This window comes from Bombus pyrosoma, linkage group LG1 (assembly GCF_014825855.1).
Source record: "Bombus pyrosoma isolate SC7728 linkage group LG1, ASM1482585v1, whole genome shotgun sequence".
Classification (NCBI taxonomy): Eukaryota; Metazoa; Arthropoda; class Insecta; order Hymenoptera; family Apidae; genus Bombus; species Bombus pyrosoma.
The window spans coordinates 13238690-13265239 of record NC_057770.1 but is presented as its reverse complement, the minus strand read 5'-3'; the positions used below and the strand labels follow the sequence as shown (position 1 = coordinate 13265239).

The 26550-nt window shown below is 34.7% G+C and overlaps 1 protein-coding gene and 1 non-coding gene across 3 annotated transcripts in view; one reads left to right on the top strand and one right to left on the bottom strand.

The window, feature by feature from the left end:
• The window catches only part of LOC122574037, a 64327-nt gene that overhangs the window by 5372 nt on the left and 32405 nt on the right, over positions 1 to 26550 (top strand). The gene's annotated exons all lie outside the window — the stretch shown is intronic.
• Positions 24997 to 25099, bottom strand: LOC122571901. Its single transcript, XR_006318289.1, has one exon. It is a non-coding gene; the product is annotated as a U6atac minor spliceosomal RNA (small nuclear RNA).

Genomic DNA, 26550 nt, shown 5'->3' with positions numbered 1-26550 from the left:
CTTACAAGGGGGTGGGAACGGCTGGGATGTCGACAGTGGATCGGTGAACGTTTCATTATTCATTGAACTAGTACTTGAAGAGCACGTTTCCTCTAGTGAATTGACAATGATCAACGAAGACGTTGAATCTTTCTCTTTCCAATAGTGTTTCGTTCTTCGAGAGGAAGATTTTGGAGTTAGAATTGTCACGTGATGAGATTTGAGATCGGCAAGAAGTTGGAGATAAATATAGGATACGGTGATCGTTTGAAAGGAGAACGAAAGCTAGGCAAGTTGCTTTGGGAATTTCGAGGTATAATGCGAGTATAAATTTGAATTCAGATGGTTGGCGTACGGAGTACAAAGTGGTTTATTAGAGCAGGTTCTCAAACAAATCTTGAAGCTCAGGTAAATACGATTGTTCAAATATTAAGATTGACTGACTTGCTTCTATGTGCGGCATGTTGTACGTAGATGAGAGAATTATTAATTGCAAAACGAAAACGAGGGTAATAAAGATATTTCACGTGCATGGTGACAATTTTTCTATTTTTCAACGAAAATTTGAAAGGGATCTTTATATTCTTAACAAATATTGAATTTAGTTTCCCCTCTTACAAATGGTATACTAAAAATATTTAAAAATAAAATGGTAATATATACAATTTAGTATTTCGATTTTTACAAGATTATTATAATTTATCATTATATTTTAATATTTTCTGGATATTTATGGCTTTAATAATCTATAAAATATTTCACTTGTAGAAATTATGATTCTTCGTTATTCTTCACCTTAGAATAAAAGAAGTGCAAATTTAAAACTTATTCGTTTTATTCGTTCTTTATTGCACTCGGATGTCCAACGTCTAACGTATACAAGAACGTGACAGGAATACATTTGATGAAATCCTTCAACTGATAAACATCGAACGTGATACCGCTTCAGACTGTTTCATCTCGTTAAACACAGAGAAGAAAAGAATTCCCTTATAAAGGGAGTCGATCGTATCGTTGGTGATTGAGCGTTAGATCTGGAATTTTGTTAACCTATTGATGGATTTACTGCTGCGAGAGATCGTGAACGTACTGTCAATGAGGCAAAGTATCGGGGTAAAAAATAATAGGAAAGTTTCTCTTCGTTAGATGAAAATTGGTCAGACAGCTTTCGAAATAATCTTCCTTTGACAGAAACGAAAGGATCTTCTGGTATTCGGGTAATGAGATGATAGGATTATGATTTATCAACTACGCTTACCAATCGCATATAAAAAATCTTGTATTGTACGTAGCAGATATTTTAATCTTAAAAATTGAAAATATTAATAAGATCGAAGGATAAAGGTTTGTGCTTTATGTACAAAAGTACAGAAAGTACTTACCAATACAATTAAAAGTATATATGTAATTGTCATTTACATAAAAATTATTATATTCATCTTTTTTCATCTAGTTGAAAGAATTGCCGTAAATTCAAGTCGATAGGTATATTTGTTAATTATCTTCACACGGTTGTAAAATTCGATGGTCGAGGAAGGTTCGAAGAAACGAACGTGCATCCTAAAACAGTATTTGCATTCCACAAATGCTCTGTTTGCTCAAAAAATACGGGCGCATTTTGCACTCGAGCATAGTTACATATTTAATAACAAAGATACGAGTTCGTCTTTCATTTTATCGTTAGTCCACGGGAGCGCGCGTTATTATGCGGTATCGCGAAAAAAAAGCTCTCGGGGCTTTGCTTTAAACTCGAGTCTGCTCCATTACAGGCCACTGCGTCACTGAGGCCACTTTTCCGCGTCTTTCGACTTTTTGACGTGCTTTTTGATGGATCCCCGCCATTCCCCAAATTATTCACCGCATGTAACCAACACGCTCGTATAATTACTGGGAAGATAACATTTATTACGACGTATAGAATGAAAATTAGGCATCGAGTACTATCGAAAGTTTTTGCGCTTTTTGATAATAGGCCTTCTAAGTTACTAAGGATTTCTCATCTCTATAATATGATACTACGAAGGAAATGATGTAAATAAGCGAGATAACTTTTGCAGAACCTAATATCTATTTTTGATCACATTTCCAAATCACGAAATTACAAAAATGAAGCAACAAAATCGATTTTCATTTTCATGCTTTTAACGAAATAATTTGTATGCTATAACCACGCAGGAAGTAACATTTATTGCAGTCTATAAATTTGCAGCTAGTATTCTAAAAAATGTATGAACATCAATAGGCAAAGAGGGGGAAAAATATTTGAATCTTTCTCTTGTCTTTTAACAAATATATGCCATGTCTAAAATTATTCAAATATAAAATTCAAAATACCTACATACCAACAGCTTGATAGAACGTGCTCGAACTTTTACTACAGTAGACAAAGAGTCAAAATCAAATACAAAACGAAACAGAAAAAGAGAAAATATAGAGCCAGTAAAAAACAGTTTGGCACACTTCTTGATTTACGTTAAAACCCGACTGACACAAAGGGAACCAGACAAATATACACACAAATGGCGGGCTCATAAAAGAGCCACGAGAGTTACACCGTGATGTCAGCATATCGTTGCGACGAAAGAGGTCGTGATTCCTGACCGAAAGTCGAGACATGCCCATTTTAAACGTCGCGATCGTTTGCCGAGCATCCTGCAGGCTCATCATGGCCGGCGGCTTGTTATTTTCCTGTCGTAACCCGTTTGTCATCTTTATAGCTGCCGCACGGTATACTGTATCGTGGTTGGTATTAGAAGGAACAGGCTGGATGCTCGCGCGAAAAGGATAACTCAGACGCACCACTAACCTGGACCATGATATATCAAGCCTGGATTAATCGACCAAACCATCGCCCTTCTTCCAGTTCTACCGCCTCCCCCCTCTTTTCATGTCCTCCAGATCCTTTGGCTTATGAACTCATCGCTTTATTGCTCTTGGATAACGTTTCGCGAATAAATCTTTCATTTCTCCGGCGAGTAGCGTGTCGCTCGGTTTACTTGCTTATTTATTTTCCGCGATACTTTCGATGGAAATTTAGTTACTTTATGACCACGGCGTTTTGCCTTTTATTATTTTAATTTACAGTAGTTATAAAAAGTATCGGTACACCATTCTATTCGTTATAGCATTTCTGACCGTAGAATATTTTTCGAGCTGAGTCTTTTTCTTATCATCGCTAGATGCACATCTTGTTCACTTCTCGTTATCTTCAATAACAGTGAAAAATTTATTTTTATTGCTGTTTACTAGACTGATACAAGCAAAAGCCGGAATACTTCTTAAGATGACTTTGAGTCTTTTTTTATCATCACCAAGCACGTCTTCAAACCATATAAACATCTTTTATGGCTGTTTCTTCTTATCTTCAACAACAACAACAACAACAACAACAACAACAATTTAGATCTTCATTCTAAGTAAAGCACGTTACAAAAAGCTGAGATGATCGTTTAAGTAAAAAAATATTATACTATATTGAAATATTATACTATTGTCTATTATTTCTCAAAGTATCATTCACTCGCGCTCGTAAGCTATCCCAAAATTCATGCAACGGATATAAACCACCCTTGGAACCCGATATTCCATGAGTTTCTTCTCTTATCTCACCTTTCCATGAGCAGGAAATTCGAAAGGGAAGCTATTTTAATAAATTTTCAGCTGTTTCACGTATCGGGTGGTTGCACGTATCGAATGCAAAGTCCCGCAAAGCGAAAAGCTCGTTGCGAAACGAATTTTTATTTGGTCAAAAGGGACGCGACGTTTTGTCAAGTATTCAAGGTCTCGCGAGGTGATTTCGAACCACAGGCGACGAATGTGTTTAGGAACATACGGAATTGACAGGAAAGAAGCGTAAAACGTCATGGAACTTTTAATTGGAATGGCGTTCCAGAAGACTCAGGAATTGTTCCCTTGACACCTGTACGAGGAAAGAGAACTCGGCGATTCGTTTCAACTAGCGGGCACTACATGTTCGACCTTGTCATCTGCAAAAATGCAGTATTTGGGACCGGCAAGTTCAGAGCATGTTGAATTACCTCGAATGTGAGAGAACAGCGTAACTCTGCGTCGTTTTGGGCAGTTTCGCTTCCAGTGTTGGAATTTCTTGAGGCTGATTTGTTACAGATAGTTTTAATGGCATTGGAAAATTTCTCACTGAAAAGTTGAGCTAGTATTCTTCCTTTCTTCTGGAAACAGTAATTATCAAACTATTCTTTATTGGAACGGGCGAATTGGACGAATAGTTCTTCAAAAATTATATGACTGTACCGATTAAACGATTCTGAAACTTGTATCGGAAAAATGTCAACCTTTAAATTTTTACAACCACGTGAAGAAAGATCGTATAATAATAAGTTGATGCTTTCAGACTATGATTTTAAATACACATCATGATATTTTGGAATCTTTATGGATCGTATTATGTACGGTTCAGGCTGAGTATGGTTTATACCATTTTACATTCTTTTAGTTCTTCCACTTATAAAGTATTCACGATAAAAGAAACTAGTTCCTTGACGATAATGTTAAAGCGTGTCTAGTCGAGGATCAAAGTAGAGTCGAGAACGCAATGATCGCAACTATTAATTATTTTAAATAATTAATGTTTGTCTTTTCTGCGAGTTATTGGAGTTCCATTGCTTCAAACTATAAAACACTTGCAATAAAGATGTAATAACTGCGAGATACAAAGCAAGTACTAACTAGCAGACGGTTGAAAAGTTTGTTCAAGTTTAACTTTATAACTGGATACATCCGGATCCCTTTGCTTTATTCTCCAGTGTTCTCTTTGTTTTTGATTAATATTATCCAAGTAATAAACAACTCGTTCTCAGCCTGTTCCACACAAAGTAATTGAGCATCGTGTACACTGCTTTAAAATGTGAGAATGTTGTCTTACTCTGTGTGGCAACAATAAATTTTACTAGAGCGATTTTATACTAATTTTATATAATATATATGCTTATTTTAAGCTGTGTATTTGAGTACTTAATATCTCAAACAGTATATTTTTAACTGCTTATTTGTTGATTAATTATTTATGAATTAATTATTCAAAAAATCTAATGTCTAAAGTCATCGTTATATCACAATACCTCTTTCATAACGCTAACTCTCGTATTCCCACCAGAAAATAAATTTGCAGAATTGAGAACTCCCTTTCAATTTTAAGAAAACATAATAGTATCCATAAAAAACCCTATTCTTCCGAGAACATATTCGTTTTTCTATGATAATTATCTACCATTTCAGAAACATTAATTCAACACGAGCAATCATTCTCTCATGATACCCTTTACCTTCTCCATTAAATATGAACCAACAGATTCAAATGTACCCATCTTAAAAGAAGTTAATAATGACGAAGGAATTTCATCCTTCCAAAAACGTATTCGTTACTTTGCAATAATTACCTCATCGTTTAAACATCCGTTCATTACATTTTTTAAACACCCTTTCTTAAAACCCAACTATATATTTTCGTTTCTTTTCTAGTTGCCTATCATTTTTCAAACATCTATCGCTGAAACCGTTCAACAAGTCTCTGGCGAAACCAACTCCCGCATTCCCTTCAAAAAAATTGATTCAAGCGTCCACTCTAACTGCTAAAAAAGAACGTCCTTCTTTGTCGGAGAAAAACGGACATCGAAAATGTTGCTCGAGCGCATCCTCTAAAGGAACCTCTTTCCAAGAAAGTACCTAGAAATCTGCTTGGGAAAAAAAACGCACACCACCCTCTTAACCGACAGTTCCATTTCCTCTCCCCACATCCATATTACACCTTACAATACGAGGTATTCGATATTCGCCTATATACCTCCCGGCTTGTGCCTAGCCCGCGAAATTACGGTTTCGATCAAACTGAATCAGTCTCACGGCGTGGCTTCGAGGCCGCTCGCACTTGCACATGCACCTGCATACAGGGAAATGCGGTTTCACAAGCGAACTTCTCTCCTATGTACGCCTACATATATACACATGTATATATATATATAGGATGTTCATATTATTAGTTTTCAGCATCTTTAGCGTAAATGATAAATTCACGAAAAAGATGGAAAAAGAAGTTTCATTAATATTTAATAGTTTAGTTGGTTTAACAATATTTTTAATATTTATCAAATCTAGTATTTTTAATATTAAATCTATAGATAATTATAGTATAAAAGATATACTAGAGAAACTAGAATGAAAGGTATAAAAGTAATTCTACAGTATTCCTCGTAAACGTTAAATTTGTGAAAGAAAATGGCAAAGAGACAAGTTTGGGAATCTTTTAATAATAAAAAAAGCCACACAAATGCCCACAAATGTATCGTAAATCTATAAAATTTCTACGAAAAATTACCGTTTAGAAATTAACCATCGCGTGTAGAAAATAATCGGACTTTGTTCTCTTCTAGTCTCCTCACAGATCTGGAGACTAATTGCGTGAACATCCTGTATACACAGCCAAAACATGCATACCCATAAATCGGAATGCAGTTTCAGATGACATGGCTGGTGTTACGAACGCTTTGGAAGCAGTTATCTAGCCTGCCGTTAGGCATGATTGTAGTTTAATTACTTCTGACGCAGACTCGCAGATTTATTCGAATCCCAGAGCACCCAGCGGTACGAATCGCGTTGATCTTATTTTTTGTGGTAAAACGTCAGGAAATTGGAGCGCAGTTAAGGTTCTAGTGGTTCTACGGGGATTGCAAATGTAACAGCTTTGAAAGATACTTTTAACCGGTTGATTCCAGTGGTAGTTTGTTGTAAACACAAATGCAGATTTATTTGAAGCTTCGCTTTACACTGTACTGGTTGAAGTTTAAAGGTGGTATTTGTAACACGAAATGCTTTCGGACTGCCTTTTAGGATACGTCTGTTGATAAATCTTATCCTCTGAAAGTAACCTTTCATTAATTATTAAACGAATTTTTTGAATTTTTCTTGAATTCATTGAATATATACTGAATGTATATTTGTGTGATTAAGTTTTCTCATTGAGGTAATTTCTCACTCTGGTAATAAACAGTATACTGTATATCTTTCGTTACAAGAATTCTAGATACGTTATTTTCTTAAATCGTTAAATTACAGTTTTTCAAAAATAGATCAACCAAGTTACAAATCGTTATTTACAAACTGCAGAAATTGGGTTTCCCGTTTCCATTTTCATGCACGATTAAGCTGAAACACACTATACTCTCTCTAACTCTCTTCTTACCAACTAAAATTAACGATGAAGTCATCGCTCAAAATACAACTCATTTAAGAACTCAGTTTCGCCCTGTGATTAACTTAACAATTACTGAAAATTGCAAGTTTCCTACAATAACCAGGCCATCGAGATTTCAAAAAGATGAATTATACGGTTAACGAATCGGCATTAAAGTTTCCACCACACCGCATGGCTTTGTTCCTCGCGCTGTCTGCATCGCGAGAAAACATTTCCGTAATATTGCAACGCAACCCTGGTGAGTTCGTTGTCGATCGGTCCGTAACGAAGGAGAGTTGTTGCCGGAGGAAACAATGCGAGACTCGAAATGCGGGTCACGGCTCTGTCCTTCTCGAGAACACAGTTTCTTCCCTCTGAGTTCGTCTTGTCGCGCTTTAAAATTATCCATCCGAAAGGGATGTGTTTCGCCCAGGTCGCATTAGTTTTGTCGAGTATACAGCAGTTCACGAAAGTATTTACCATAGAAACTCTTACCATAGAAAACTTTTATTTTTAAACTTTTATGACTTATTGTACGTGTTATAAAGAACATTGTAAACTTTCATTAACGCTGTCATGATTACGTTGATTAAAATCGAAACCAACCTCACATAGAAGCTATAACACATTTACTGTAAATATATATTTAGTAAAAAATTAGTATAAAGTACGAACATAATAAGTGTTAAAAATAGTTCCATTGAATATTGAGGGTTATTAATATATTACAGGAGAATTTATAGAATTGTATTGTAAACAGATATAATATTCTGTCAACTTGATGCAAATTTAAGGCAACGATCCATAATTATGTATAAAAAAATAAAATCAATAATGATACGTAATATCTGTAAAATTGAAAGAATTCAATGTACCGAGTCAATTATGATGTATTAACTCGAAATCGAACACGTAAATAATGTATAAGCAGAAAGATAACCATTGCATTTTTGCCATTCAGATTTTTATGAATGCAAATGTTTCGAATAAAAATTATGAATTATTTAACCGATGAACACGAAAGAGATGAAAATACAGTTTCACTTACAGCTGAACCACTGCATAGAAGGTCGCGCGAAGCTAGTACCTTCATTCGATAAATGAAACTTTAATCTCCGTGGAAATAAGGTCAGACTTCAAGTGGCGACGTATAGTGGATTCATCTTTGCTTTGGTTAAACAGTCAAGCGCTTTTAATAACTACAAACTGCGACATATTGGTTGCTTTTAATCATTTCTTCCAACACATGTTTCACTTTGCGCGGCCATTGTTACCAGACGAGCGTTGGTTTGTTGCGTTTCAAGTTACACGTATCACAGTTACACACAATTTTGGATCCTTTTCATTTACACGTATCTATAATCTACAAAATACGTCCGAATAATTCTATTCGCATTACATCTAGATATATCTATATATATGTAGTATCTTCAATGGAATATAATGTTATTATATCCTAATATTTGTAGTTTATTTACAATGAATGGATTGTACAAATATAGACAGAAAAACGATGGTAGTTTAATATGAACTAATCGCAATAACATGCTACAATCTAGACAACTCTCGACACAACGGATCCAACGTTCTCTCTCGCGCGGACCACACTCTCTCGACAACACTAACAGCACTATATCGACAACATAACTCGCACTCTCTCTGACTTCTCGATTCACCGTCTTCGACTTCTCAACTCAAACTGCCCTGCTCTCGCGTGTCTTTTGTCTTCCCCTAGACCCACCACACACGTGTTCTGCGACCGCTCGTGGCCAAAGCCACCTAGACCTTTTCTATGAAACTATTCACTTGAAGGACCGACGACACATTGATGGGCCCATCGGCGCCTCGGCTCTCGGGACATTGTTTATGGTTTAAAAACGCCTCGGTTCTCGCGACATTGTATGTGGTTTACCCGCTAACTCCTAGGCCTTATGTCCGCGATACTACATACATATACATATTAAGTTTCAAGGAAGCGTGACTATTTTTATGGTTAAATAGACGATGTTCATATTCAAAATATTACAATATTAATCTTCCTATAGTGTAAAACCTTATATTAATAGATATTAACCTTATTAAATTAGGATCATTAGTACCACCATTCATAATCTAAAATATAATAAATAGCTTGGTTAAATGTAAATTTAACCGATGTGTCTTCCCTTCGCGATATACAATATATTTCTTCCTAATTCTATAATAATAATCTGCATCATAAACGGCAACGGTTATTGTCCCCTTAAAAAGAAGCCAGGGCTTCTATCATTCTTCATTACAGAGCCAAACAGCTGCGAAAGTGCATCGCAGAAGTGTGTTGGACGTTGTCCAAAGAATCAACGAAAACTTCGTAATTAGTATAGTACACTAAGAAATTAGACAAGCAGATCCTGGAGCAGCGTATCTACCCGAAGCGATTAATCTTCGCCTAATACATCGATTCACAACGGCGCACAAATTACAATCACTCCATTAATTCATCGTTACTTTCAAACTTCCGTTTTGTTCTTGTTATCGACTTCCGAAATTTTTTCGATTAATTATAATGGCTGACAAGAAGCATACGTCGTGGCAAATAGTTAGAAAGATAAAATGGTTCTTATGCTTTTATTTCTTGCAACTGTTGGAAATAATCAGAAAATTTAGTGCAGTTGAAGTAGATTATTACAAAGTTGAAGTTTAATTCTTTAGCTCTTTTTTTTTTATTAAAACTTCTTATAAAATCATTACAAATTGTATAATTATAATAAAATTTATAATATATGAGTGATAATAACATCACATTATAAGTTGTAAATTGTTGAAGGTCACCGCTTTTAAGAAAGCTCTACATCTGGTCTTTTTAGCTTTCTAAAGCACCGAAGCCATCGACAGCGTATAGACAAAAGACTGCGACGAAGGCAGACCATAAACGGTCGACAGGCGACGTTGGCTTCGGGATTTTTCAGTTATAGAGTAACACTGCTAGCGTACAGATTTGGACCAGCTCATATTATTATTTCAATTTTTTGTACTTTTCACTTCCGTATTTCAAATATATTTTTCTACCTTGTAATTTATCCACGCGTCTCTCTCATTATACATCTAATAACCTCAACATAAATAATCTTCCCCTCTAATTTATAAATATACAAAATTCTGATTTCTAGAAAATATCATAACTGGTAAAATGGATTCGAGAAGAACTGGTCTCTAGTTTGCATAAAACTTGAGATCCATCAATTTTACCCTATCTTATTCTTCTGCTCATCGCTGTTAATGATGTATTTTGATTCATGTGACAACGTGTCTCCGATGATTGTACTGGAATTAAACTTAAGTGAAAGATTCAAGTGAACTGTGATGCTTTTCTCTCATAAGTAAACGAAATCTCAGTTATAGGGATTTATTCGTCAGCAGATAAATTAGATCCAAGAGGATATCGTTCTTACTTTGCATAGAAATGAAGGCGATTCACCAACTTTGCTAATTATTCGACATTGATGCATTCACATCGTTTATACGGACGTTTTAGCATAATACGTTCCGCGTCATCGCGCAACGAGCCGTGGGGTAAGAGAGATAAATTAAATTTCTTCTTACCGTTTGGCTTATCGTTCGATTTTCTGCACTCGTGTCGATAGGAAAACATATTTTTCAGGATTTTATTAAGACAGCTTTGGACGGCGAACACCATCTGGTCCAGATTCGAAGAAAAACAATTCTTTCTTATTTCTAACGAAATGAGCTTCCGGAATACCTTTCTGTTTTTTCGAATCTCGCCGAGATTTTTCCATTTGATTCATCGAAACTATCCAATTCATGATAGATCAATAGGAAAAGAAATTTCATAAAAAATTTGCAAGCAATTAAAAGAAATGCTATTTCTATCATTGTGTAAATTCCTGAGGAAGAAGTTTTTACGACTTAATGATTAATTAAAAATATAAAAAATTAAGAAATAATACGAGGAACTATAGAAAGGAAAATATAATTTGAAGGAACTAAAAGTGGGGGAATTTATAGATTTTCACATCGTTATTTTAAAATTCAATACAGAGCTACAGTAAAATTGTTATATAAAAAAATGGTTACCATAAAAAATTCTGTCTGTTATAAAATTTGGGAAACAAACCCAAATCTGACGCGGGATAGAAAATCGTTAAAACAATTTCGCTTCAACGTTTTTCGAATGGAAATCAATGAGGATTCGTCATACAGACAAACAGTTTCAGACACCAATATGTAAGGAAACAGAGTTCGCTCTGTTTGTTTTCTCGAAGGGACCAAGAATACGCGCCGAGAACCGTGCTTGTAGGCTGAAATATTCAGAATATTTTTTCTCAGCTCTGTTGTTTCGAGAAGTTCCATCAATAACGAACAGACGTCTTTAGATTTGGCGTCGAGGTGGAATAATACAGACTGAAACAAAAAAATGGTGGGGAAAGAAAGATTTTTTTACGTTGACTAGTATTCACTTATAAACCTATTAACTCTTAGAATGCTATGGATGCATATATGCGTCTGGCGAAAGTCATCGGTGTGGACTAAGGACGCATATATGCGTTTGCCAATTTTTCTGAGCACCTACGCACAAGTAATACTATTACGTTTGTGTGAAATAAATATAAATGCATTTCAATGTTAATGCCGCGTTCGAAGAAACTGTCTTTTCTTTTTTTTTTTTTTTATTTAATACTTTGCATTCACAATTTGTCCAATTTGGACATTTGGTAGAATAATCGTGCCGGCACAACACAATTATCAAGAAGAAAATGTGTTGTTTGTGTGAAAAATGAGAGAAGGAACGACAGAAAATGCGATGTCGGATTATGTATCGATGATTGTTTCGAAATTTTTCACGCACAACTGAATTATCAACTCGTGTTATATTTACTAAATTTAGTCTTCTAGTTTATTGTTTTCTAGTTTACTACCCAAATTCTAGTTTATCGTAAATTTCAATGTTTATAATGAATAATTAATACTAAAAAATAACGCTCTTGAATCATTTAATCTCGCGCAAAAGAATTACTGTAACTTATTACGATTCGCGCTTTGAATAGTCAATCAACAGAGTTCAGTATGGCGAAAAAGTATTCAGTCCACAGCGATCGTCAGCGCTGGCAGCGTGCCGTCCGTACGGATGGCATAGGCTCCGAGTATTCAGCATTCTAAGGGTTAATATGTACATAATCTATAACGAAAATGCATAACACATATATTTCTTCCAAATACATATTCATCTTTATATATCTGCAAAATTTTTATATTCCGTTGTTTACTCGACTTTAACTGGAAAATGGAAGATTTTTAAATGTTAGAAACACACTTATAAATTGTGTAAATGTGTAATTTATCGTAGAAATAGATTTTGTATTTCGAACGTTTGCTTGTTCCTTAAAAAATGTTTTTAACATCTAATTTTAAAATATCTAATTCTGATAAATATGCCATACACTTCCGACTGTCTTTGTTGATTAATATAAGGATGCTTGTTATTATTGTGATAAATTCGAATATTCTTAATGTTTGACGGAGCTTTTATGTCCAATTGTCGATCTAAGAATCTATGGGTTGGTATCGATTAGCTAGTTAGCTAGTTGGACCTTCTGCTTTGTATCCTGTCCCCGTGAATCTGGCGTAGGCGGCCGACTGCAAAAACGTTCCTAATGCAGTTTGTGGACTGGGCCGAGTAAGTTATGCGGCAAGTATAGAACAGTGAATCAAGTTTCGAAGAAGTAGTTCAAGAGAACAGATGGCGAAACGAGACCCATCGATCGTCTCGCTTGTCGTCTTACTGGTGGCTCGTGAACAGAGCCCCACGATTCATGCGAAAGGGAAAAGTATATGAATGATCTTCGTTTAACTATGCCCGAAGACATATAGTGCCGAGAAAGAGTCTTAGGTCATCAACTGATCCTACCGTGACAGCTATATATATATATATTATTTATGTATTATATATATTTTTAGGAAACTATATGTTGACATAATTGAATACATTTCCACGTGTATGGAAACAAACTTCAAAATATGTGCTACGTGGTGTTGTTCGTCGAAAAGTTATTTAATATTGTTCAATATAATTCACAAGTTTTTGAACAAAAGTTAATATATGAATTAATTAATAAATTTTTCAAATCGTAATGTAACAAAATGCTAAAATTGTTAAAGCACTGATTTAAGTATCGTAAAATACGGATGAAATTATATTTGAAATACCAGAGGTCAACGATAGCAGCTGATGGTTAAGAATGTTGGTAACAATATATGGAAGTTAAATACGAGATCCTGTAATATAGCGATCTGTTTTACATTATTAGATTACGAAGAATTGACGATTCTAATACTTTTATCGATTTAGAAGAATTTTTCTTGCATAACTTATAACTCAGAGAAATCAAATAATCTTAAGGTTTCATAATATAATTTTGATTTTAAATAATTCATAAGATGAACATTTAAGAGATTGAAGATTTGAAAAATATTCAGAAGATGACATTTGAGTAAAGGTTGCCGCTATAAATTGTGCAACGCTGCTTCAAAAGAAAAGACAGAAATGTAATCTGCGGTTGAATAATCTTGACGTATCACGAGATCACTTAGGAAAATGATATCGATCGGATTGGCTGTTGGGTAAGACTTGTAGGGAATAAAGGGAAGAAGGTAGGGGTAACGCGAGAAAGGAAAAAAGGAAGGATAAAATCGAAACGAAATACGGCGAGAAAAATGAGGTGGAACCGGAAATCTGAAGACAGTCCCTGAGTTAAAAAAATCAGTAAACGATATAAATTGTACGAATATATATAAAATCAATCGAAGAAAATGTGCAATTTAAGAATTTTCTTCGAGTTTGATATTTATTTTAACATTACGTAGGTAGTCTCTTCTAGCTATAAATATTGCGATCAACATCCAAGAACAATTAAAGCTTCGATATATACTTATTCTAAATGAAATTAAATATTTTTTGGAGAATAGAATATTTAATAAAAAAATATTCTGAAGATTCTAAAGAATTTTAAAATAGTTACTTTTCTTGATAACTCTCAACGATAATGAAACACTTAGTAAAAAAAAATTTTAAATAATTTCAGGATAATAACTATACGCGATGAAAGTTTTCATATAAACTAAATTAATTTAAAATTGCGAAAGTTTCTCACCAGATATCCACAATTCGGAGTAGTAGAAACGAAGGAATGCTCAGACTGAGAAATTTCAACGTACTGTCAAAACTTTGTTCCCGAGTAGAGTGATTCGTTTGAGTCGTGTCTACATCGCGTTGTCGGCGTTGGGAATGCACTTTGCCCTCGTCAGTCGGTGTTTCAGCACTCTTAAACATTCACGACCGCGTACACTTCGTTTTTATTCTTCGGGTACTTTGGCACGAAGCAGAAAAAAGCGCTGAGGTCGAGAGTATCCGCTGTAACTCAGCTATCAGAAAGTCGTTGAGAGAATGGTTACATCCTCACTTTGCTAGCCAGCAGGAACATCGTGTCCGAGATCGTGATCTCTTTTCACATCCGCCTATTCCATTCAGTTATCCTACGTTTCGCGTGTCCAAAATAATTTTAGTTTTCAATTTTTCGGTCTTAAAAGCTCTTCAAGTATTTATAAGAACGAAATACTATAGTCTGGACTGCATAGCATATTTTTTTTACATTACTTTCCTCTGTATCTTTTTCTCCTTCTATATGATTTTTAATAAATTGTTAGCTCATCAGCAATAATTTATAAACGGTATACGTTCATTTTTATTGATTGCCATTATGTTATATGCACCCGTACCTCACGGAAAAAATGCAATTACCTATCATTCCTATTATTATACAGAAACAAAGAATTAATTGATTGGATTTTACTAAAGACATTTATATCTATTTATAATGATACTTATACATATTTGAATATCCGTAAAATAGAAATCTTCAATATCTTTCGCATGTACATAACTTGTGAAACGCATAATTATCTGTATATTGAAAAGGCAATAGTGCACATATTCCGTGTATATGTGCCGTTTTAACACACATTCCAAGCCACAAGCTATAGTTTTTATTTCCCAGCTGCTTTAGCATGGAACGGAAGATTTATCGTTAATGCCGGCTATCAAAAGGTGGTTGGAGAAATTTCCTGTTTGCTTTCTTTCGTTAACAGAAACTGCTTTGTGAAGTATAATAGCAAACCAGAGCTAAACTACAGGAATTTCGTGGAACAAAGGTACTTTTAAGCCTCTCTACACATTTCATGTAATATTTTGGCTTTTATGGTATTTCACGAAATAGAGAAACCTCTTTTCATGTTAAAAGAATTTTTTTAAATATATGAGATGTCCGTAAGTACTTTATAAGCTGCTTTCATTGGATCAATAATTAATTGAATGATCGCTTTCTATTTTTTAATGTAAATAGAGTCTTTACAATAACTAAAAGAAAAGGAGCTTTTCAACTGCAAGATTATTTTCATGTTAAAATAATTGAAGAATAAACATATCAATGGGAATTTGTTGTTTTTTATGATATACATATATGATTTTGCAACCTTCCGTTTCATTAAAGAAAAATTAACTTGCAATTGAAATCTTTTTTACTGCATTGAATACTATTGTAATTTATACATGATGTTATCTTCTATATCATATATCTTAAGAAAAAGCATATTTTTTATATCTTCAGCCCCCTAGAAAGCATTATTCCATTTTTGTATAGAAGGTATAATACAATAGGAAAGGAATAATATAATATAATAATGTAATATAAAAAGAAATATAATATAATATAAAAGTATAGAAATATTCTATACCTGGGCTTCGTACCTTTATGTTTTAATATATCCTTATTCAATGCAATATTCGTGCAGATAAAGAAAATAGGTCAAAATCTTGTGCTCACACATGGCTTCAAATGCATATCTTTTTTTTCGTATTGAAACCATATTTTCGCATTCAATCCAACGAGGCGAAACAGATTTTTAATTTTCTCTCGTGTCCGCTTTTTCCACTGTTAATTTCAATAAATATGAGGAGGAAAATACTCTTTATATTCTTTCAAAGAGAAATTCACATTGAAGAGGTTTGTATTTTATTCCAATTATCTCTCTCTTCTACTTCTGGCCAGTTATCTAGATTCCTTGATATAAAAGATTTGGCATAAAATATTTTGCTTTCCAATTAATTCCAAGAAGAAGATAATTTTTATTTTCCATGTATCAGAAAAGCATGTTTTCTTACTTATTGGTCCTTGCTTCTATGTTTATTGCGAATTGATGAAATACCGACATATTAAATGCTAATAAAATTAAAACGAATTGTTAAAAGATTTATGATATAAATATTCTCATATTGTAGTAAACAGGAATATAAAATAAAATACAAATAGCTATTTAATATAATTCATAAAGGATGAATAAATTGTAGATAGTGATGGAGCACAAAGAATGTGACGAAAATTAATATTACTAATACGAGACACTCGTAGTATATTCCTATATTTTTATGCCAACACAGCTTTCGCAAATTCGAATAGATTATAGATTCATCTGTAATCTGTATTCGTCTGTAATTTTCCAATAAATCCTTGCAACTGCTTTTCCGCAGATACGTTCCAAGAGTATCAATTTAATTAACACAAACGACGTTATAAATTCAATACCCGGAGGTACAATATACCAATGGAATTGCTAGTTGGCTAGGTAAAGATTAATCACGAAATAATAAAAGCGAGAATTCCGCAAACCCGTAATGAGTCGTTCGTTTTTCATTATTGTACGTAAAGTGTGAAGTAATCTCGACGAGGCGGACTTTAGATGCCACGCCCAGCTAATTAATTAGTTTCGCTCTTTGTAAGCGGTCTCTAATGCAAACTTTCTCCGTCTCTACAAACTTTATCGCGGTGGTCGGTGCAATTTCCATCGAACGCGGATCCATACGACCGGCTTACATTTTTATTCCCCCATAATTGTTTCCGCCTCCATTTTAATTTCACGGAAAGCGAATGCGGAGATAGAACGGCCGGAAGATTCCCTCTGATCTAGCTAAGAGGCTGCAAAACAAATTGCATCCATATTTTTATTCGCTTCAGATCCAGCTTTTTATGCTATAATTTATTTCATGTTTCCCTGCTTTTCACTCTTTACACGTTTGAGAGGTAAAGGAGATAAAAGTTTGATAATTTGTGAAACAATATTCGCAACGCTGATTTTTTATTGCCAGTATACGAGGGTAAATATGATAGAAGCTGTTTAATAATTTCGCAATTTTAATTACTAAAATATTTCACGTTATTGCACATAACTAAAAAATCATTAATCTATAAATTAGCATTTAATCAGTATTAAAAGAAGGACTCAGTAAAAATCGTATAATCAATGTTTACAACGTTTGAAGATTTATGTACACTCTGACGTAGAAAATAGAAAAAGAAAAGTTCACTAATTATAAAAAATAAAAAGAGTGTAAAAAAACAGCATCACTCTGGTACGAAAGATATATCGCTTTAAATTACACAAAGGAAAACTTACTTATACAATACTAAGCACAAAAACGAAAAAGACAGTGAAAAGCACACCATCGTTGGTAGTCAAACAACCCATTGGTCGAACATCCGTTGTTCGTCCTTGTTCTTGTCAATATGGTTTCTCTCATTTACGTTCCACTTGTTCTCGTCGTCTTGCCCGTCGCGTTGAAAGCTTCCAAGGGTCGGCAAAAAGATGTCCGGGCTTTAATTCGATCACGGCCAGGCCGGGGTCACGAGCTTTCTTCGAGCAAGTCGAAACGTCCTCGGAAACCACTCGCAACGCCACCCTCTCGCGTCCTTTCTCCACGCGTTCGAAGGAAATCTGTTGCGTCCTCCACAATGAATGCGTCTTTTGCAACGCCCGACCCACCTAAGTTGTTCCTGCGGAATCAACGATCTATCGCTACTTGCAGTAGCATGGGCAGAGGAGAAAGAGCCAAGGAAAATCGGCCAAGCAGCAGTTTCGCAACGTCTGCTTGAGATTTGACAATTTCCGGCTAGGTCGTGTGAAACAGCCCGACATTTTTCTAAAGGGTTGTTCAAGAAAAAAGGACTGCTAGATTTTCGTAGAAAGATGAGGCTAAATGGAATAGTGACATGTGCTTCTTTTCCTAAGATAATTTTGTTCCTCAATGGTGTGGTGAATTTAGGAAATGCTTTCTCCTTCGGCGAAATTTATGGACTGTATTTCCGTTTTGAGTTTATTTATTTTTATTGGATTGAAATATGTCATATAATCTTGTTCTTTAATGGGGTGGTGAATTTAGGAAATGTGCTTCAATTTGGTATTTTATATCGAGTTTATTGAATGAATTGAGTTCTGTGAATGTAGTGGGCGTAGATGTATATATAGATATATGTATTTAATTTTAATTTTGGTTTGATGAATTTTACTTTTTAAATTTTGTTTATCTTCGTGTTTTTATGATATTTTTATGATAATTTCACTGAAAAGTATTGGCGTAATTTTTGCAAATATCATAATTCATTATTAAATTGTACGCAAGAATTTCGATCGGTAATTCTATTTAAATTTAAACGAACGATCGCAGTCAAAAGAATTCAATTTGATAGCAATTCGTAATCAAACGTGTAATGAAGCTTCGCCAAACTGGGGGGCAATTACAAAGGCGAATTTCGTATTTCTTTTTCTGCGCAAGAACATAAACGTAGTCACGTTAACGATTTCTTACGTTCCCTATAACATAGACTGGAAACGAAATCCGTGTTTGAACAGAGAGATTCAATAAAGACGCGGAGCAGGTAATCTTGTTATGGAAAATCATGAAGCTCACGAAATCACTTAAGAGAACTTTTTTAGTAAAATAAAAGACGAGAGATAGAGGTATGCAATGAATTTCAGTAGCACCAAATCGAATTCTAGTTGGATAATTAGGATGTTGCGATATATTCCATGCCCACAATATAAAATACTTTTCTATTTGGTCTTATTTATTTACTAATGAAATCGAACCACAGGATGATTAAATTAATATAAATAGTAAATAGTTAACAACAATTATTGTGAATTGTGCTTTTCTTATTTGGTTCTTTTTTCTTCAGTGTTGCTAGGAATTATAGAGATTTCGGATATATGAAATGATCAATGAATTTTTATACGAACTTTATTAAGAATTCCTTAAAAACAAGTCTGTTGGAACGAAGATATACAATGCAGTTTTCTAGCTAATTACGTAAGGGGTCTTGTATCTATTATATAAGAAGCGATGAGAAAATCCGTAAGAGTCTCACAAGACTTAGATAACAAGTTCAAAAGGATTTGAGTAAGACATAGAATATATGTATGTAAGAAGAGCGTAGGAGAGTACCGTGTGGAAGAAAACAGGGAAGAGTCGTAAGAAGAAGGACGAATGCAAGCAAAGAGAGTAATATATTATCACAACGTGAAAGGAGTTTTCATTTTTTAACATTTTACAGAGATATGTTACAATATCTTCTTTTTTTTTTCTTAAAAAACATAAAAAGTGAAAACTTAAGTAAGCGTACCTAATTGTCAACTACTTGACAACTATCTGTTTAAAATTAAGATGAAGGATCAGATAAGTAAAACAATTTTCAATGAAAAATCATTTTCCGCGTACCAATTTTCCATTTAATTTTCATTTGATCATCGAACAAAACCATAACTAAAATTCCATCACGCGAACCGCCCACTCGCATCGGTCACAATAACATTATCAACGAACGTACAAAGTTACGTTTCGCTTCAGTATCGAGCAATTCCGCGAATACGAACAAAAGGAGTCTGAAATATTCATTAATTCCGAAGTGACTGCTCTTCGAGCTTTACTTTGGCAAGATAGAAACTTATTAACGAGGCGGACGCGAGCGAATGAGAAACGATCGTTGCTCTTTAATTGGCCGACGTTTGTCCACGTTCGTGAAAGTTTCCGCGCGTCAAGTTTTCTAGAATCGATCCGAGGCTTGGAAAACGGAAAGGTTCATTTACCATGGGGCGGAGGGCAAGATAAAGCGGAAACTTTCCAGCCTGATATTCAAAAGCTGTGCCCCCTTTTAATGTTATAGCCTCTTTGACACGTCGCATCGTGGAAAAGGAACTCTCGGCTCTTGCACTTTGTGCTATCCACCTTTATGCTTCTATCGGTAAAAATTATCCTCGAAGAATTGCATTTTAAAGAGCAAACCTTTGACAAGCTTCAAAATTCAACATCTGCAAATCGATCCCTCGTAAACCTGTGAATGTTAAAGCGAAATCACGTTTCGTTCGTTTCTCACTTGATTTCTTCTCTCCAGCCTTTTCTTTTCATTTGCATTCGAAATTGTATACACATTCAAAGAATCGTACGCTTCTTCGAGCAAATTTATGAAAAACTTTGCTCTTTAATCCGCGAAAGCGTTTATTTTGATCAACCTCCGAATCGCGATGCCACATTTTCATACATTTACATCCGTTTATCATAACTTTTTCGCACGAAGTTTTGTAAGAAATCTGCCGCATTCTGCGTTTTACGACCGTACATCGTGTACCTTCGTTGCTCGAAAGATGGCATTTCAGATGGCACAAGGGAACGAGGAGAACTCTGCTCGCTCATTCTAGAACAGAAACAACAGTGTCATAATAATTATAATGTGTTAATTTTTTAGTAATACGTAATAATTCGATCGTGGATGTTTATGCTCGTTGCTTGTGTCAATCACTGAGACAGATTTCTGCAATTTTCTACTGTAGGCGTTTCAGTCTCGACACGAACACAATGAAGCTTCTAGAGACGTGCAGGGCTTGCTCGATAGAAGCAACAAGGGACTGTTGACAGAACGTTGCTTACGCAACTTGGGTATTGCCCAAGAACTCGATTCACTCTAGTCATTATTAGAGAGTTGAAAATGCGTTTAGATTCATTTCGCTGATCTGATCTTATATTTTTCAAGAAGATAGATTCTTAAAGTTTGTGAAAAGTTTGATAAAATTGGAGCAGCTGACAAAGCTTAAAATTGACACTGAAAATTTGTTGTTTTAAAATAATTCCAATTCCTCGCATTTCTCCTGAGAATTGTAGATCTTTCTATAAATTGTTTCGTTTGATTATTGATTTTAATAATTGACAACCAATATGAATTTATTATTAGAGTCGACACACATTACGGAGTCGAATAAATATTGTACAATTTTTTGGACAATACGTTTTTCACAATATAATTAGTCCCTTGAGATATAAAAAATTTTATACAAAAATTTCCTATAGAGGATCAGAAGGCAATCACAAAACTCTTACGTTAGTATCATTAATTTCCTATCCTTTGCCTATATTTAAAGAACACCTGACTTTTAAATACCTGTCGCTGATAGTCAGGGATACATTGGTCCATTAACTGTTATTTTTCCTTGCTGTATTGTCATATACACGCGGATGATCGAGTCAAATGGAGATTCTATTAATTATTTGCCATAGTTTATTATAGTTTTCAGGCAGAACAAAGCTGCTGTTTTCCTTCTTTCGCGTTTTTGTATCTCTCGTCATTGTATCTACCGTCTTTTTTCCGTGGACCTACATTTCTGCATCTTTTGCGTCCTTCTCGCGAATATTCATATTTTCCACGATTTCATATTTCCGCATTTAAACTGGGTTACTTTCTTTCCTATTCACGATACGGTTCGGAGGCATTCTTTCTGGCTATTGTTCTATCTAGAATGTTTTCGCGTGAACGTCAAGACGAGGCGATGTGAAAAGGATTTAAAGTTAATCCCTCTCGAGGAATTCCAAACCGTCCAGATATGAATTAAAGGTTCATTAAAAGAGAGGAAAGGAATGACTGAAACTTGGTGCTTTCTGATAATTATAACTTGCACAAAGTTCCATGGTGAATGTTTAGTCAGACGATATTGCATCGGAACTTTTAAACAATGATTACCTATACGATGATTTCGTAGTGGCAAAAATTTGAAAAATTTATTTTCCACCCTCAGTTTTTGCGCTAATGGAAAGTTTTATATATATTGTCTCTTGTAATTTGTATTTAATATTCGTCCTTCAAACTTTTTGTTCAATCATTTATCCTTTTTACTGAATCTTCTATTTTACATTTTTAATATAATCATCCTATCAACGAAATTTCCACTAATTATAACAAAAATCGAATTAGCCATTTTGCTTAATATCGATATCACGACTAATTTTAATTTTATAGGATGTTGTTTCGATATATGTATTACTTTATTATAAATTTGGGACAATTGAGAAATTCTTAATAAAAGGAGATGTTAAACTCTGCTGATTCTCAAGTCTGGAACATGACATAAATTATTGTTCCAGTAGGTGTGGAGTTATTCTACGGTGGTGGTATAAAGCTTCTCCCATCTTCATTGATATCCTTTGCTAGGACTTCTATTATGCCAGTCGTAAAAAGAAGACTAGAAATTTCATTCTGGTACGAATTATGCAGTGAAAGGCTGTTATTTAAAGGTCTGACAATTACGATCCCTTGGAAATCTAGGATACCGAAGTCCTCTAGCATCTGCAGAATTCAGTCTATCGAAGATTAGTGATGCACGTTTCGAGAAACTGAAGAATAACGTCAATAATTATTGGGAAAATTTGTTTGAAGACAACTTTCTTCCTGGAGAACAATAAAGATCCCGTATTCTTTTCACAAAAAGTTATTCTCCTTTGTAACAACGAACTTCTTTGTAATCGCATCAAGTCGCTGAAGTTGTTATTGTTCTCACTGAATTACGATATTTACATGAACTTTTTACATCTCTACTTTTTGTTGGTTTATCAATTACGCGAGGAAACTTTGTGTTTCTAAAAATCGTATTATTCCAAATTCTTTATCTTTAATTATAAGCACAATTATATTACATCTTTGTAACCTTTTATGAATCTTCTGGAATACTTATCCATTAACCCTAATTATATTCTCTTCGAAATTCTCTCCTGTAATCATACCAAATTATTTAAATTTTAAGACAAGTTACGTTTTGTTAGCATTTTATAAGCGTTTTGAAATACTTTCGCAATTTACGAAGATATTTCGATTTACAAAATAATTTCAAAGCGTCTAAAAAAGAGAGAGGGAGATATCGATGTACAAACAGTGTCGGTTTCTAAAGATCTAAAACGTAGAGCCATTCAGGGTGGCCAAGTCTCGTGTAACAGAATTGAAAAGAATGTCAATAGTTGTTCAGAAAATTTCCTCAAGTATGACCTAAAATCTGTATCGAGCTTGCATGCCGGTTACCGTATTCAGTGCTCGGTATTGTTCGGTTTCAAAAGCTTTCCTAGAACTTTCCTTCTTCCCGGTATACGTAATCTATTAACTTGGCCCAAGGGACGATATTATGTAATCAGTGGAGACGAGGCGCATAAGCTGCATCGAAACCTCTGTTACGTTACCTTACCTTTTATAAATTGCAACGACGCGACCGTCCATGCATCTCGTGGATCAAATGCATAAACGTGCACGTAATACCCAGCAACCCAGATATTCCGAATGAATGCATACACTTGTAACGCAATTCTGTCCCTTAATTTGCAACCCAGTGTGATATAAATCCAGATAAAAAGAGAAGAAAGTGTACTTGGATTTATTTTGGAAAATTTATAGCTTTTGATCGATTTGAATATTATCTACTACCACATTTACATTTTTGCAATAGAAAGTGAAAGAGACGACGAACTTGTAATGGGATTCTGTTATCTGTATTATTTATTTTAATGAAGTGTAGAGAGGAAAAAGGATATTCACGTTCGTTTAATTATATTTTGGAACAAATACACGAATTTAAAATTTGGATTAATTTTACTAAATATAAATTTTATGAAAAATGAAAGAGATAATCAAATGGTAGCAGAATTTTGTTACCTGAATTATCAATTGAGATCAAGAAAAATAATTTAAAAAATGAAAAACCTAACTTCCAATTTCCAAACTGGACGTAATCAAATTCAGTTTTATAATTTGTTTCGACGTTCAAAATAAAAATGACGAAAGTAATCAGTGGAAAAATTCATATTTTTACAAAAGTAAGCTTGCGCAAATTTGATCGTCCACTTGCAATAAACTTTTTTACGTTTGCCATCAAATGTTGTTTTCCTCACTTTTTCTGCACGTATAGTAATTTTATTCGTTCAAAAACACGGCAGTGTTTGAGCAAATCTACCTTTTTCGCTAGATGAATAATGCATAGTCGCGAATATGTCGAAGAAGATAAATGTAATCAGGCAAGCTAAAAGGTAAAAAGCAAATATAATGAGAGGCAGGGAAATGGTCAATGAAATAATGATTTATCGAAGGCGTTCTTGCAGATTAGTTGCAATAGCGCGAGTCACATTCGCTTCAGGAATTCGTCAAATCTTCACGACAGCCCCGAGATGTCGCAGACTGTTCCTGCTCCATGAAATTGCGATATCATTCACCTTGCTTAACGTCGGAATCTGTCTCGTTCAGAGTCCACGAACAGATTGAAAATCGTTTCTGCCAGTCGTCCCGTGATATTTACGCTGGCTGTAATTTGATTATTATCCTATCGTGTTGCGTTCGTCAAATTGTTAAATATCTGGCTGTATAAATTAATCGGCTGATTTAATCGTAGTCGCTGTAGCATTAGCATTAATTTAACCTTTTATACGGCATTGGAAGGTAAAAAAAAGATGCGCAGATGAAATTGAATCTTTTTTTTTTGCGCGTGGAGAAATCCTCATGGACACTCCGCTGCCGCTAACTGTAGCAGCAGAGTAGTGTCAGACTCCTACCGACTAAAACTCCATCCTACGCGTATGACAGGGGGTGCTCCAGGAACCTCGGGTGAATTACTTCTGTAGCATCCCCTCCAAAAATCTGATAAGTGCCGCCGAAAGGGGACAGTGCCTTACCATTTATATGTGTTCCATCCTTGTCTAGGGGAGTGCTAAACGTCTCTCCTTTCATACTACACAGATGAAATTGAATCTACTTATTACATTAATGGTTTTTGGCACCGAATTGAATGAAAGTTAAACTATTTATGCTACTGTTTAAGTAGCAGTATATATTTTTTAGTGGAAGAAACGCAGTAGATTTTAACGCAAAATTGAATGAAAATTAATCAATTAGTAATACTATTTATTTTTAGTCCGTGCCTCTCGGCTTTGGACGAACTTTCGGTTTTTACAACACATTATTGCACTTATCATATTCTTACCTCTAATCTAAAACCAACGCTTACGATCTATTTCAACTTATGCCTACAAATTATTGCAACTTAAGCCTACACACTATTGCCACTTTGGTCTTCTTGCCTCCTTGCTGTGCTACCTTCCTGTCATTCCACCCCTTCTTGTATTGCCTTTACCCTTCTTTTCTCTATTATCGCTCTTAGGTCCACTAGACTTTCCCCAGTCCCATTCAATATTTTTTCCATTTCCTTTGCTCCTCCTGTTACTTCACATTCTTCTAGTACATGTCTCAGGTCCTCTTCTTCCCTTCCACATAATCTGCACCTCTTTTCTTCCTCCTCTTTCCAATGTTCCTTCGCTTTGGTCTCGTTTCCACGCCTGAATCTGGCTATAATTTTTCTGTCCTTCCACTTCATCCTCCCTTCCAAGTACTTTGGCATCTCATCTTTGGTTATGTTCCTGTAGTATCTGTTGTATTTCTATTCCCTTATCCTTCTCCTCCTCTCTTCTGTTTCTCTCTTCCTTCTTTCTTCTACAATTTGGTCTCCTGTCCACCTTCCTTGCTCTCCTCCTGCTTCCCTCTGTCTCCCTCCGTTTCTCACCTCTTCTAGTTCCTTCTTTCTCTTTCTTGCTCTTTTCCCTTCCTGTCCATTTCCCCAGTTTCTCTCTCTCTTTCCTTTATGCACTCTTTTACCAGCTCCTTTTCCGATTCTAGAGTTCTTTCCTCATACCTTGCTGCTCTTTTTAATGATTTTACCTTGATAACAAACAGGTAGTGTTATAATATATCCTCGTTCCATGAAGATACAATTTAGATTGCGTGTTCTTCGTTTCCACATACAGCTTTCTCTAGAAAACAAGACATTCTACAATATCCGCCGTCATGTCGAATGCAAATAGACACACATAGGTAGTACGTACATATACGCATAGTACGTGTATCGAACGCAACAAACATCACCTACTCCTATAATAGTACGAGTGTTTCTGAATTTTTAATAGTAATTTCGAGCTAATTGAAATTTTTCATTGGATGATTTTATGGAAGATTTCTAAGTTAGAATCTGTAGTAAGAGTTGTTAAAGACATATTGAGAATTTTCTCTGCTTGGAAGAGAATTGGTTCAACCGAATAGTCTTTAATAGCAAGAAATTCTTTTGAATTCTTAATGAAACAAGTTTTTAATCTTCAGTTCTTCCTGTCTTGAAAATAATCGAGGGAGCTGATAGTT